Source organism: Gambusia affinis, linkage group LG07 (assembly GCF_019740435.1).
Source record: "Gambusia affinis linkage group LG07, SWU_Gaff_1.0, whole genome shotgun sequence".
In the NCBI taxonomy this organism is placed as follows: domain Eukaryota; kingdom Metazoa; phylum Chordata; class Actinopteri; order Cyprinodontiformes; family Poeciliidae; genus Gambusia; species Gambusia affinis.
In genome coordinates this window covers 20,286,626-20,302,701 of record NC_057874.1, presented here as the reverse complement: position 1 = coordinate 20,302,701, position 16,076 = coordinate 20,286,626, and positions in this window count along the sequence as shown.

Below are 16,076 nucleotides of genomic sequence, written 5' to 3'. Positions count from 1 at the left end.
TCTTATATTTTGCAGTACATTTATGTCGATACACGACTGGAGTGATCTTGTAGGTTTGTATTTAATTGAAGGTTGTTCAGCTGACCAAGTGAGGATAAAGGCAACATAAGCAGATTTAAATGTCTTGGTTACTCTTTTAGTTTGAAAACTAGTGCCAATTTTAAGAGGGGATTTTACCAGCCTGACTTTGTCATGTCTCTAGGTAGCTTCGTAAGAAATTATATACTTATGAGACAGATGCTATCTGTAAAAGAACATCCCTTAGCATTATAAAATGAAACTCCTAATCACAGTGATGACCTCCAGGTCATTTTGAAGAGAGTAGAGTAATTAAGGTTAGCAGTCTAATTTGACCTTTGAATCCTCAGTGTTCATTTATAACACTTCCTGCTAAACTGTGGAAATAAAGAAACTATTCCTCTTAAGTATTCTTATCTGTAAACCTAGATAGATCTAAGCACATCATTATCCATTCCAAGGACGGCAGTGAATGAATATCATGAGGGGAATTGGAAGAGATCTAGGAATTTAGAGAAGCAAAAAGAAACTTCTATGATTTAATAATCTCCAGAGGATTCAAATAAAATATCAGTTTCATTCAATAGCCACATTATCCCTGCCATATTTTAATGTCTAAATCTGTTCAGTCTTTGTTTTTTCTTTGTTCACAAAAATACACCAAATAATATTCAGAGGGCAGTGGAACTGGAGCCTAAAGCACAACTGATCCAACAGAACCACATCTGAACTAAAGTAACATCAGGGCTTGTTCACACCTTCAAACTCACCAGAAGAAGTTAAAAAAATCATAAAATTATTGTGTTTCACAAAGTTCAAGCGTCACTCTCACTCAACAGACACCTTTGGAGTCAAGAGACTTAAAAACTTGCATGTCGGTAAGTTTAGCTGCAGGCGGAAACACTTTCCTGTGAGCCACTTTAGTCCCCACGCTCCACACCATCAACTGTAAAGGTCACTGTGCAGATGCAGCGATGAAAAACATAACTGAGTTTTTCCTTCAATAACATTTGGCCTGAGGTTTGGTATATGTTCTTGTGAATAAATGATGCATCAATATCTTGTATAAACACTGGTATTCAATAACTGTCCAATGGATTTAGCTCCGAACTGATTTTATCTAACCAACACAGCTATGGTTGTTTGTTTAGGATCACTGTTAAAGTCTCAGTCTCTTTGAAACAGTAGTGCAATTTTATGATTTTATATTTATGGAAATGTTTTTACATAATTGTATGATCCAGTGCTTGTTTACCTGCATGGCAGGAAACGATGATAAAGTAAAGACTAGTAGGAAAACAAATGGTGAAATAAAGAATCCATCTATGCCAACACATGTGGAGAGACTTTACAGTTACAGAGGAGTCTCAGTTTTGATTCAGGACAACTGGAATTAGTTTTGCAAACATCAGAAAAGCTAATTTAAAAACCTTCTGCTTCTAAGCGATTGGGTATTTGCCAAATCAGAATAAAACATATAGTATGTTATTTAAATCCATTTTAATCTCCTCCGCTTTCACTTTTTCAACTTTAGCAGATTCTGATTAATTTTTTCCCCCCACCAATTTTCTATAGAGACATTTTAGTGCAGTTATGCAGACTGAAGAAAAGGGTCAAAGTTGACACCAATCTCAGCAGTGTACAGAAACGTCTTTTAACCGTCTGCTTTAGAGGACTGATAGCTTCAAAGCAAACATCTTTCTTTGTATTCCTCTACAAGTTTGTTTTACTTTCAGTCCATTTTCTTCTTTCCTCTTTTTCTGCTAGCCTTCTCAGAGTTGATCTCCTGTTTTTATATTTTGCTTCCCACCTCTAGTCTTCCTCCTTCAGACTCTCAACCATACTGCTGTTTTCTGTTTTCTTGGATTGTGTTTTTTTTTATTTTTATTCCTTGTTTTATTTCTGTAAGAAGCTGTAAAAGTCCTATGATCAAACATATTTCATTATTAGTGTCATGGGATGTTACAGCCAACTATTAGACTTTCCTATAATGATGAAGCATAATGGTAATTTTGAAAATTCATCCAAATCCTTTCTTAAGGATAAGCATGACAAATATTTTCCGACATCGGTTTTTATCATCTCACCTTATAGTCTTTAGTTCACATAGTAGTCTAAAAAAGTCTGTAAATCCACAAACGATCTTGAAGCATATTAACCAAATTCCCTATGCCTGATGGCGTGTCATCAAGGAGAGGCTATTATCTTTTAATGATGCCGCGTGCAACAACGAGTGGATTATTTGGTTTACCATTCCATGAGTCGCTGCACAGAAATAACATAAGGGGAGAGAGGAGGAGGCTAATTCAGACCGATAATTCAACGCCCAAGGCGATCTTATTCGTTTTGTTCTTTGTGCTGTATCTATGAAGTGCCTCTCTATTGTGAGTGCATATGGTGGTAAGCTATTTTAGATTATGTGGACACAGTGTGAGCATCACTTTCTATCAAATTCACCCAGCTAGTGGAAAAAAGATTGCTCAATTGTAGAGCACATTATTAGCAGTTTAGGCTTTTATTTGTGTTATGGGATGTCGGATCCTAATTTGTTAAATTTCTATTTAAATAAAGTGTCTGCAGTACTAGTTTATTCATTTTAGACTAATAACAACATTTCATCACTTAACTTGTAATTTTGCAGGAGAATCTGTAAATTTGTTGTCATTAAAATCATTTAAATTGAAGGGTTTGCATCACATACACCCTGAAATATGATGTAGTATTTTTAATCAGTTTAATAGCCTTGTTGAATATCAAAAGAATTGGTGCTGTGGAGTACAGACCTACTGTTAGTGGGTTTTTAAATATAAGTTTATCTTTTTCTAAATTTCATGGACATTCTAGCATTAAATTTCTCTAAAAATCTAATAACAAAATTGAAAAATTTTATCATCATATTTTTCACAATTTTAAAAATTTACCAAAAAAATCTTTGATTCATTTCTAAATGAACAACTTCTAATATCCAAAAAATAAAACACATTTGCAGTAAAAAATATATGCATTTTTATAAAATCGGTGAACAAATTGTTTTATAATCTGTTTTTTAAATGCATTAAATCACAAATGGTTTATTCATGCATAAAATTGATTTTCAGTTTCACATTCTATAATTATTTTAAGATTTATTCATAATGAAAGTGAAAATACACCCCTCCTCATGATAAGATCAAACATCAGCAATCCAATTTCAATCAACAGAAATAAGTAGAAAGGAATTGATAAAGTGTTAAAGCAGAGAGCGTAAGATGTGATTTTAGCCTTCTCCTATTTCAGGAGCAAGTAAGAAAAAAATTCATTATCTTATTGCTCCAAGCTCCAGTATTGTAATCTAGCTGAAGATTTCAGTGACAAAAGGTCAGGAAATATCTTTCCCTGTGATTATTTTTCATTGCATCTCACTGAAAGAAAGGATGTTCCTCTGATCACATAACCTTATACCACCTTTTTAATAACAACACAAATTTCTTTACCAACGGATGTCTTAAAATCATAAATAGGTTGATACAAGAAAAATATAATTTATTAGGTGCATGAAAAATTTCCACCGATCATTTTTCTTATGACTATATCTTACAGAGATATCAGAATACAAATCTGAGTTTTCAACTCACAATAATAAGTGGCAAATTAAGCCATTTCACATCTACATCTTTGTAGCCTATTCAGTAGAAGTACACTTAAATACTTAATTGAGTTTCTATTCAATCTCCAAATCTTTAGACCTTTCAATCAGTTTTAAGTTCATGGTTTATTTTGTTGAACAAACTTTGTAAACATAGACACAAATCTATGTATATTATCCCACGCAATCAACAGATAAACTATTAAAAATAGAAGCCCAATTCACAATTTAGAGGAACAGATGTGTAATTCAAAATATTTACTAATATGTTAATGGTTCCAAGTCCTTTTCAGTGAAACATGCTTGTTTTATAAAATCCTTTTACCATCCAGACCAGAGACCGTCTGAAAGACGGACCGTGATTTGAATATGGACATAAATAAAGTTTTATCTGAATCTATGTCAGTTCATGTCTTCCTGAACGCTGATCTGGATGTAGATTTTAAACCAGAAATACTGCAAAGTTTTTAAATGATTTTAAAAACTCCACTACATCCTTAACGGTGTGCAATAGTATCTATCATCAAGTTGTTACCAGCAGATCCTTGGATCAAAGTTGTCTGTCCTGCAAATCCCACAGATGCTCAGTTGGACTGAAATCTGGACAATTTGGAAGGTAAGTCAATTCCTCAAACCAATCCAGAACTCATTATTCAGCCATCTGGAAATAGCATTTTTAAATTTGCTGTGTATTCTGGCATTATTCTCAGAAACAACATAATATTCATCAAGTACACTTATTTGAGGTGAAGTCATAGGTTAGACCAGACCACACAGGTGAATTTGCACTCCCCACATGCATCAGTGATCCTGTTTTCTGCTGAAACCAGTTTTGATAAATTGAGCTGGTACAGCCCACAAGATCAGAAGTTCAGAGATGCTCTGACCCAGTTGTTTCACTTTCAGAATTTGTCCATCTCACTCAAATCCTTACACTTCAGTCAGTTGTCAGAGTTAATTTTTCTGGCACATCTTGCATGCAAGCTGCTGCTACTGAGAGTGTATTTAGTCTCCTTGCATTTTACACACACGCATAAACTCCTGACCAAAACCTTAAGACTGAGGCAAAAATGAAAAGTCCTTGCATTTTGTGCTGCTGAATCACAACCAGACAAAGTTGAGTTGTAAAACACAACCAAAATGAACAGCAACAAGACCCCAAAGTAGTAAACCTACATTTAAAGATGCTAGTTAGCAAAGAATAAAGTTGATAGCCATTAGCCTTGAAATCCCCAAAACATAACATAATTTGTCATGAAAAGGACTCAGATGTTTTCCATGAACTAGCTACAAATGAAGCACTACAAATATATAACACTTAAGAATAATGTCTAATTTTTGAATCCCATTGACTGCAGTTGGAGTGTTGATTGACTGTAGCAACTATTACTGTGTGTACCTGTGTTTAAACTGAATAAACTATTGATCTATCTAAGTCTGGGGTGGGCACTCCTGGTCCTCGAGGGCCGGTGTCCTGCAACTCTTAGACGTCTCCCTGGTCCAACACACATGAATCCAACAGATGAATCACCTTCCAAGTGCAGTCAGGTTCTCCAGAGTCCTGCTAATGACCTCATTATTTGACTCAGGTGTGTTGAAGTAGAGATACATCTAAAAGTTGAGACCGGCCCTTGAGGACCAGGAGTGCCCACACCTGATCTAAATTCTTGTTGGATTATGGATTATGGAGAAATTATCCAAAAAAAAAACCAACATATTTTTGCTCACAAGAAGGTACAGAAACCTGGTTGGAGCTAATTTAGGTTAATATTTGCCATCTAGAAATATTGTTCCCACAGGTTACATTCAATGTCAAACTGAAATGTCAAACTTTAAGTATAAAAAGGGAAAAAAAACAACTCTGCATGCAGACGAGTCTTGTGTGTTTGTAGGATGGCCAAACTGCCATCATTTTTCCCCAAAGTTTCCTTGAAGACAGATTTTCCTCCAGGACCAATGATTCAGCATGACGCATTTCGCCATGCTTATTTAAGGTCTCTGCTGTTTCTTACTCTTTGACTTTCTTTTCCTTCTCTCATCTTCCCACTTCAGTCCTTTACTCCCGTCTTCCTGCTTTCTTCCTGTTGCATCTTTCCGCTCTGTCACTTATGTTCTTTTTATTTGTCTTTTCAGTCTCTTCATTTTGTCTTCATTGCATAGATTGTTCCTTACTTTGAGTGCCTCTCTTCTTCTTCGTGCAGAGGCCAGTTCAAGGCTGGTAGGCAGATCTGTCAGTACTGTTCATGATAACCTTTCACTGATGAAGACTGTAATAGTTGAGCCAGCAGCGGTGCCTGGCTCTTGATGATTTTTAAACTGGCTCTTTTCCTTCCAAACCTTAATCTTGCTCTGAGCCAGCTTGTCTTCATCTTTTGTGCCTCATTTCCTTCACCACTTCCCTACTGTTCAGTTCTTCGACATGTCCAACCCTGACATGTCAGCTGTTCCTCCTTTTCTCTCATCTTCAAAGTCCTTTGGTGGAACAGCAGTGTTGATTATTCGTTCAGGATTTTGTAGAAATTTATTTTTCAAAAGTCTAAAACTCTGGTGTATTTTCTTAGCACTCTCAGATGCTCATTAATGATCATTTTGTCTGTTTTTTTTTAAATATACATATATAATTTATAATTAGCCAAAACAAGGTTTAGTTGCTCAGTTACCAAATCCATAGTAATAATTATTATTTTATAACAATAATTTGAAAGCACTTCAAAAGTTTGTAGTTTCTCAAGGCAAGGTTATCCCTGCTCCATTTCTGTTGTCCTTCAGCGGGTGGCTCAGTCAAAAAAAACAGCCGCTGGAACCTTTGCACTTGTCATTGTTGGTCTGCATCACAAGTTAGCCAAATAGATACCCGTGACAGAGCCATGTCATAATCCATCTGCTCTTCATACTAAATGTCCTTTTAGAAGCTCTGAGATGACGAAATACCCGCCTGTTCTTCAGGATGGCTCAAAGTTACTACAACGGAGGGAAGGAAATTTTACAGCCACTGTCACAGGTCTGTGATCGTGCTTTGGAAGAGATCTTGATGAGGACAGCATCTGTAGCCATAGGGCTGCAATGAGTCCTAATGCGTGCTGCCATTAATCAGACATCTACAAATGTTCCAACATTTACGTCAGCATTATGAACATTTATGTTTCTTGAACTATTTCTAAATTCAGCAAAAGACATCATTCAAAAGATTTTAACTTTAAAAATTTTAAACAACCCAAAAAACATTTGGATGTAAAGCCAAAAGTATGAAAAGTTAAAAGCACCGTGGATATCCAGATGTATTTTTATAAAAACCAAAAATATACAAGCAGCCTACCAAAATCTCCCAAAAAGAAATTTTAAAATTTTTCCTGAAGACCCAAGCTTCAGTTTCTGTTTTATTTTATTTTACTTTATTTCCTTACACTAAGCCAGTGTTTCCCAATTCCAGTCCTCGGGCCAGTTTATGACATTACTATTATATTTCCTGTTCGGTAACTATGAGGGATATATCAACCTATCAGTTCATGTGGCTTTAGCTACTGGAAAACACCAAGATTATTATTTCACTTAAAACTAATCCTTTTCTAAACTTTATGTGTATTTTTTTTTCTCTAAACATGAATGCAGTTTGAGCCATCTATTTTTCTACATGCACATTTACTTAAGAGAACCTGCAACATTGATTTACTCCTTTCCTATCTAAATACTTTCTACTAAGGAAATGAACAAACTGCACCATTGATATCTTATCTTCTAAACATATTTAAGTAAATAATTCACCTTAAATCTTTTTCTGACTCAACAAACATACAAACTGCACTTGGAAGCAGTTTTGCCTGCATGAATATGCTCTGATTCAAAGAGCTAAATTGAACGAATGCCACTTTCACCCTTTCAGCTAAAACAATTTGCTAACGGGCTGCACAGTGGAGCAGCTGTTAGAGTTGTTGGTTCAATGTTCAAAGTTTGAATAGACAGGAAAGGGAAGACATGCAGATATGGCCCAAGACTGAGAGTCAAACTCAGGATGACCAAGTTGAGGACTACACATGGTGCACCGCCTGACCTCCTCACGTTGTTTAATTTTCATGAAATCCCAGATGAGGTCAATACTAGTCCATGGTTTCTCCATTTGTGGGCAATGACTCTCACTATAGTTCACTGGTGTCCTAAAGGCTTAGAAATGGCTTTTAAGACAGAAAAATGCCAGTGACTATGAGGTTAATCACAATTATATATAAAGAGTCAGCATTTTGAAACAGGAAAGATTTTAGTTGTCATGTGTAGAAAATCCTCACTTTACAGTTTTCAATTTAAATGCCCAATAAAATAGGGATATTTATATATTCTCAGCATCCATTAACCTCTGAACTTATAGAAGTAGCAATGACCTCTGAACTAATGAGTATTTCACACACAGAAGATCAATAGTCTTTCACACCATAAGATATTTAAAAATCCAATCTGGTGAAATCCACATAGCTGTTAGGCTTTGTTGAGATTGATTTCCTATATACTTAATATTCATTTTTTTTAGGAGTACTAAGTTTTTCTCCTTTTTATATAACAGTGATTTTCTTTGCTGGTTACTTGTTTATAGTTCAGGTTTTGTGCTGCTGATGGATCGTCGAGATTGCATGTTCTGCTCTAATGGACATCTTTACATGGTTATCAGTCCTGGGAGTGTCTCGAGTTTTCTCTCTAATTGTCACATATGTTGACAGTTTGCAGTTGTCACAGTAAGGACAGTGATTTTCTCCAGAAATGTAAATGTAGACCTACAATTCCCAGTTCTCTACACAGAAGTGCTGTTTTTTTTGTTTTGTTTTTTTTTTGTTTTGTTTTTTTTATCAGAGGCAAAGAACAGACATAAATAAAATATCTGACATAGCATAAACTGACCAAAATGTTAATATAAACAAGATACATTTTGTTATAATTGAACTTTTGAAAAAAAAAAATTAAATCTAATAACTTGGCATCTTTTTGAAAAGTCAGTGACTAGCTATCAAAATGCAGGAAATTATTGTATTTGAATAAAAGTTTTAAAAAACGAAGAAAAACTGAGGAAAGTAATGTATTTCATAAAAGGCTTTTCTTAGTGCTAATTTACTATTATTTTCTTGAGTGCGTGTCCATTATGGGACCAATGACTGGTGAATTGGCACCAATCATCCATGTGGCAAGCCATTCATTCGTTTCCATAGAAACGGCCTGGGTGAATAGGGGATAAGTGGGAAAGCATGGTGAGATTGCTGACACCTGCTCTCCTTCCTTTCCTATCATTATACATGCATATACTGTAAAATTCCTAACGAACAGTTGTGCATTATGTAAATGTGCACACATAACATCAGAAAGTACACTATAGATGAAGACGCATAAAACATTAAAAGTCTATTAGACTCTTGATCATTCATTCAAGGTGCAGATGCAAAACAGCGGTTCTATAAACTCTGAGGAAAAGTAAACAAATGTACGTCTGTATTCTTCTTTTCAAAAAAGAAGAATACAGACGTACAAAATACAAAAGAAGAATACAAAACAAGCAGATGAATAACAAGATTACCATAAGAAGCAATGCAAAAAAAAGTAGAGTTATATTTTTTGTACAAAAAATTCTGTTTTTGTTTTTATATTTATATTTTCTATTGATTTTCTATTGATTGAATCTGAAGCTATGAAACAAGTCACAAAATCGTACAAACTCCTGGGAGATGTCGATTTATTTTATTCAACAAATTACATTACATTTAACAAATTACATTACTCATTTGACATAAAACAAACAAATATAAAACTTAATATGATGGTACATTATGTATTCAGAGGTTTAATGAAGCAGTGTTGTAGAGCTCTGAACCTTCACTAGAGGACTGATGTATACAGTGTGTGATTGGATCATTGCTTAGCCAATTATGCTGAACTAACCTAATAGAGAAATGTAAGCAGTAAACCCTTTGACCATGCTAACAAGGCAAGAAAGGGTGAGATGTGTAGGAATGCATGACAATGCCAGAAGATACAATTATGCTTTATTTTATGTCCTTTAAATTTGATTAAGTATTGTTTGTCACAACATGCAAAGCAACAAACCTTTTATATGTGATTGAAGCACCTGTCAACAGTACAACATTGAGGCCACTCTGCAACTAATCATGTATTTCCTCCAGCACATTTAAATTCCTTTAATACAGTTTAACATTTAGCCACCGTATTTTAGCAAGCTAAATTACATCTGTTATTGATGTAATACACTGAACAACAAGGTTTGTTTAGATAAGAAGGTTATATGAAAGAGATGTTCTTACTCTGCAGCAAAAAACCCACAGACGTCTCTTTGTGCCTCTTTCTCCGCAAGGGAACAAAGTGAAAGATTTTTCTTTAAATGTCAAATATAAATGGCATCCAAAGATGACTGCAAAAACCTGTCCAGAAAGAAAGCTACCTGTCATTTCATAATCACCATTTCAAGCATAGTGTTGGATTTAAAAAGAGAGCCATTAAAACTGATGTGCATAAATGTTATCCAAGTACTTCTGACAAGCAGTTCTGAAACAAATTGATCTTAATGTATTAATGTCATAAAACAAAACTGAATGAATCTAAAGAAATTAGTTCTCATAAATAGACAAACTTATGTCCGATAGTATTTGTTCTCACTGGGACAAAAAAGACTGAACTCTGCTAACCTCCAATTATCTAATTTAATACTATTGAATGCTGTTTCAGTGCTATCTGAAGCTGTTAGGACTTCTAAAAATTCAAAACTGAACTCCATTTATATACGCATATGCAACTTTTATGTTGTGTTGTTTTTAAATTGAATCACTCATGTTTCATGTACCATTTATAAACAAGTTTGAATGATTGTCAGGCTGTTTGGATAGCATACAGAGCATCGTTATAGCAGCAATCATTAGCAGTGAAAGCCCACAGGCCTTAAGCTGCAAAAAGCCATAAAGCATTTGATGAAAGAAAACCAAATTTAAATTAACTCCCTGGAACCTCAGCTGAAGACTCATAATAGGGATTCTATAAAATTTAATGAGGCTGCTACAATAGCAGCCTGCAGGAGTTAGAAAAGCAAGCAGCAAGACAGACGGACTGAAGCACTGACCTCTGGTCCTCCATCCCAGCCGTCCCCTTCTGAACGTAGCCTGGCATATTGGAGCTCTTACAAAAAATCTGCCTCCATTTTTGCAATCTTTGATGCAAATACTTTATCTGTTTCCTTCAATTTAGCTACCAAAACTCCTTGTATCACTTAAATGTTAGTTATTTAGAAAAAGTTACAGTCCCAAGTAAATGCTTTATACCCACCTTCCTTTTAGTTATATACATCACTTTCCCTCCCAAGAAAAAGGCCTCAATATTTCTATATTTCTTTAATCTAAGCATGAATCTGAAATGGCAAACTTTTATGGGACAGTTACTGATTAATATAATCTGAACCTCCAAATGTTTCTGATGCCTCTGACAAATAATATTTACTGAAATTGTTCAGACTTTCCAGAAGAGAAACAAGCAAAAGGCTTAGGTGATTCTATGGCAGAGGCCCTCCTGATGCATTCCTTTATCTCAGCAGCAGCAGCCAGCCATGTGTCGAGGGTGCAGATGGCAGCAGATGCAGATTCTCTGAAAGCCATTAAGTCTAAATATCAGTTCTGAGTCCCGGATGGCTTTCTGTCTGCCTCAATTACCCTGACTAGATGCAACAAAGACAGTTTGGGGAACAGAGTTGAAACCCATAACAAAATGGAAAAGAAACAGATCTTCCTCTATCTCACCGTTGTTATCTCTGTGTGAATTGAGATAAAAACCATCCAGGCATCAACATAGTAAGATGGGTAGTTCTTTTAGAAACAGTTCATTTTAAATTTCCTCAATTCAGTTCAAATCTGTTCATTGAATTCAGGCATGAGAAAAATAATAATCACAGCTCATTTATTATTTAGTTGACATGTATGTATTCAACATTTTAATACTTATGCACCGAAATATATATGAGTCCAGCTTTTTCCAGCCATTGGTAGGACTTTCCGATATCAGCCACTTCGGTTATTTGCCGGTGGTACATCCCATGTAGGGCCTTGTTCTCCCATGATGGTACCTCCAGCACCTCAGCTTCTGTTCCCCATTGTTTAGCACATTGCCTGTTGAGGCTTTGTCCCTGATGTATCTATGGATCTTGGATGTTTCGTCTTGGACAGTGGTTCTCACACTCACTAGTCCTCTGCCTCCTTCCATGCGGCTCGTGTACAGTCTCAGGGTGCTGGATTTGGGGTGGAACCCTCTGTTAGGAGTTTTTGGGTCTTAACATCTGTGGCCTGTATCTCCTACTTTGGCCAGCTAATTATTCCTGCAGGGTATCTGATTACTGGCAAGTCATAGCGGTTTTTTGCACGGATCTTGTTCTTGCCATTGAGCTGGCTTCTCAGGACTTGCCTTATTCGTTGGAGGTATTTGGCTGTGGCTCTTTTCCTTGTGATCTCATTGAGGTTGCCATTTGCTTGTGGTATTCCCAGGTATTTGTAACTGTCCACCATGTCTGCTATTGTTCCTTCTGGAAGTGAGACCCCTTCTGTGCGGACGACCTTCCCTCTCTTTGTAACCATCCGACCACACTTCTCTAGTCCGAATGACATCCCAATGTCCGTGCTGGTGGTGTGGATCAGTGAGTCGATGTTTTGCTCATTCTTGGCATACAGCTTGATGTCATCCATGTTATCCATATATATAGACGGAGGGTTCGGGGGGGTAGGCATGTGTGTGTATTTTTTAAATATACAAAAAAACAAAAAAACAGTCTCTGCTTGATTCACAGAGACTCAGTTGTAAGACTCATGTTTCCTTTAAAATCAGTTCATTTTAGTTCAACTCAGGCTAATGCACTTCAGTTTTATTTAATTTCTTATAATCCACTTCAATTCTCTTTTATCAGTTCATTTGAGATCAGGTCAAGTTAATTCAATTCAATGCTGTTCAGTTATGTTCAATTTAACAAAGTCAAGTTTATTTCAGTTTAAGTCAATTCAGTTAATTTTCCTTCGCAGTTATTAAACTAAGCAATTCAGATTGTTCTAATTCAGTTTAGATTAATTAAAAATCAGTTAAGTTTACTTTAACTAAGTCGAGTAAAATCTGGTAAATCATTGCTAAGCATATTCAGTCCAGAATGTTATTTAGTATTTCTAAATCACAAGTAAAAATAATCTGAGTTCTGCTATTGAAATAAAACCTTACCTTGTAAAATGCATAATTAATACTGTGATAAATTATGATGGAAGAGATTTAATGACATGTTCTAATAAACTTCTACTTCATAAATTATGTCATTGATAGATGCTACTGGTTTCAATAAATGGTTGCAGAAAAAAAAAAATATGTGGCCAATTAAGGTATATTGTAAAATGACATGAAAAACTTTTTGTAATGATGACTTTTCTAATGCAATATTATATATTTTAATAAAAAAATTTTTTTTTTCACCAAATTAACTTAAATACCTGGAACAATTTGTCTTGCGTTCCTTCTACAGCTCTCCTCACCAACTTCTAAATTCAATCCCAGCTACCAATGTAGTGTGGGAGGCAGAGAAGCAGGCCAATATTTGTTTTACTTTGCTGTTGCGCTGTCACCCTCCCTTCTCTAAAAATGCACCCATTGCTCCTTGTGCGTATCACCGGGCAACAGACACATTACTTTGTCTCTATCTTTTTAGAGAAAGCGGAAACATCACATCTAGGCTCTTCTAGGGAGGCCAATTGGCATCCTACCTGACTGTCGTACCAATAAGAGCCAGAGCAGAAAATAGGGCCTGAAGTGTTGCACATAACTGTGCCTGACTACAAGTCCCTCCTTCTCTGCACCTCCCAAAACCAGCTGAGCTTCATCAGGGGACATTGAAAAGTAACAGTGCAGGAATCCTGCTCTGTCTGTCTGCATTGGAAGTTTGAATGTATTTATTTATTGTATTTGATAATCAAATCTAATAAATAAATACATTCATGCATGGACATGGTCTTTCCTAAAGCATTTGGTTAAAAACTCATCAGTAGCTTAAAAATTCTCATCAAATGTTTTATTGCATAATCAAAATAATGTACAATACTAACAGAAAGTATTTTTTTATCTTTCACATCCAACTATTTTATTTTATTTTTGCCAGTATCTTACATACCTTTTTATAGGTTGTTAACTGACTCTTTTTTAGTAATGTAATATTCTGTTTTTAATTTTTCTGAATTTATTTATCACCCTCATCCTTAGAGGCCCCAAATTTGGGACCAATAGCATTGCTTTCAAAAAGAATCTTTATTACAGTACATTAATATCTTTAATGAATATTTAGCTTACATTTACATGAATTTAGTTGGGGTCTTAGTTCTGCCCAAAAAATGAAATTACTTAACCTTATGCAAACCTTTCTATGACATCTTAAACTTGCATGTGAGATCTGGATAAAATGTGCATGATTTTCAAAATACCGAATTCTGTGTTTGCACTGTCACAATGAGCATCACCCTTTTGTCTTTTCCGCATGAACAAAAATCTGCTCTATAGCTTCAGAGCATCACTTTTGTCCCCTGTGCCAGAGTAGCGAAATCGACAGGAGGCCAGCTGTCGGCCTGTTTGTTTGCCTCTCCGCTCTACTCTCTATTACTACCACCTCCTTCTGTAATTACAAGCCTCAGTGCACACAAGCTCACCATCAGGTGGGGCCAGGGCCACAAGCGCAGCCCCACCACTTCTCTCTTCAGTGTGGCATTTTCACCCCCCATATGAAAGCTGCAGGCTGGTGGGAGGCTTTTTGCACATCAGAGAGTCTGTAGCTTCAGGGCAAACCAGCAAGATGAGCTAAAAAATAAAAAAATTTGTTTCATGTCATTTAAATGTTACCTCACCAATAAGTGGTTCATCAGCTGAGCTTTCTTTCCTTACCGCTCTGTGATTTGGGTTCAAAGATGATAACAGGAGAATATAGGGATGCAAGCAATGAAACACAAGGAATAGGTCAATCTCACAATGGATTGTGATGTTACTCACTATTTTTAGGTATTTTGTCTAGTTGTTTTCTGCATTATGAGGAGACAAAATGTCATCTGCTATTGGGAAGAAACATGGAGATGTATCTGAAAAATAAAGAAGTAAAGCCAAATACCTTTTGAATTTGTACATTTTGTATATTTTTCTTTCTTCTAGCCACAAACCTTAATATTGTGTGATAGACAATGCAAAATTAAAGTTAACATTTTCTACCAACAAAAATCTGAACGGATGCAAGGCATGCATTTATATTCACCTCTGTTCCTTACACCACCTCTAAATAAAATCCACTGCAAATAAATTCCTCTGGAAGTCCACTGATCAGTAAATAGAGGCCACATTCTTGCAAATTAATCTTTGTACGAATGCAGCCTTTTTTGCGAAGGCCTCAAATGTTTGCTGGACAGCTTTGGGGGAAAACAAGATCATGCATATAAATACAGGTGAGAGATCAGAGATAAAGGTTTGGAGAGGCCTAAGGAAGGGTCAGGTTACAAAATGACCACAGGAAACGTAATCAACGTAAGCCTATAAATAAATATAGAGTCTAAATACACAAATACGTAATCTATAACTGTGCGATATTTATAAAGATGAATTGTCATGTTATATGAGAGTAAAGCAGGACCAAACTGCAGACAAGAGCTAGAGCAGAACTGAGGGAAGGAGACTAAATAACACAGTGAACCCAGAAAACTGAACCAAAACACACAGGAATTACAAGACTAAAGGAGAATAACCTGAATGCACAAACAGAAGAAACTAAATATGAATAAATTGTCTAAGATGACTGGATCTAAACATCACAAATGAACATAGAAATTATCCAAGCACTAACACAAATAAAAATCAAACATCTATGGCTTCTGAAATGACTGGGCAAAAGTTTTAGTCTCAAGATAAAGACAGAGTTGCAGCTATAAGAGCGGTAAAATGTGGTTCTAAGTAAATAAAAACATAGTTTACAAATAAAAGTAAAACATTTTAAAATAATACATGTGTTGTTTTTACTGTATTAATTCCCAGTAACAAACACTGAAGTCTAAAATTGTATTGTGAAACAACAAGTGACAAGATTAAAAGGGTTTGCAAATACCAAATTGGGTTCATATGAATAAAGTCCCTGGTTGACACCACTAGCATGGATTTTATTCAAACCCACCACTGTTCACATGTCCAAAAGTTGCTGTGCAATCATATTCATATAGCATTATAGCATTGTTTATAGAAGTTATTCTGAAGATTCAAACTTTAACTCTTAAACGGCTAGAGAGTCTAATCTTCCTCTGAGACCTCAATTTTTTATCTCGATGTAGGAGTTAAAGTCAGCATTAAGTCTTCTCATTTGGGATGTTCCACAAGGGTATTTCGTTTTGGGAGACAGCGGGCTAAGAAGATTATG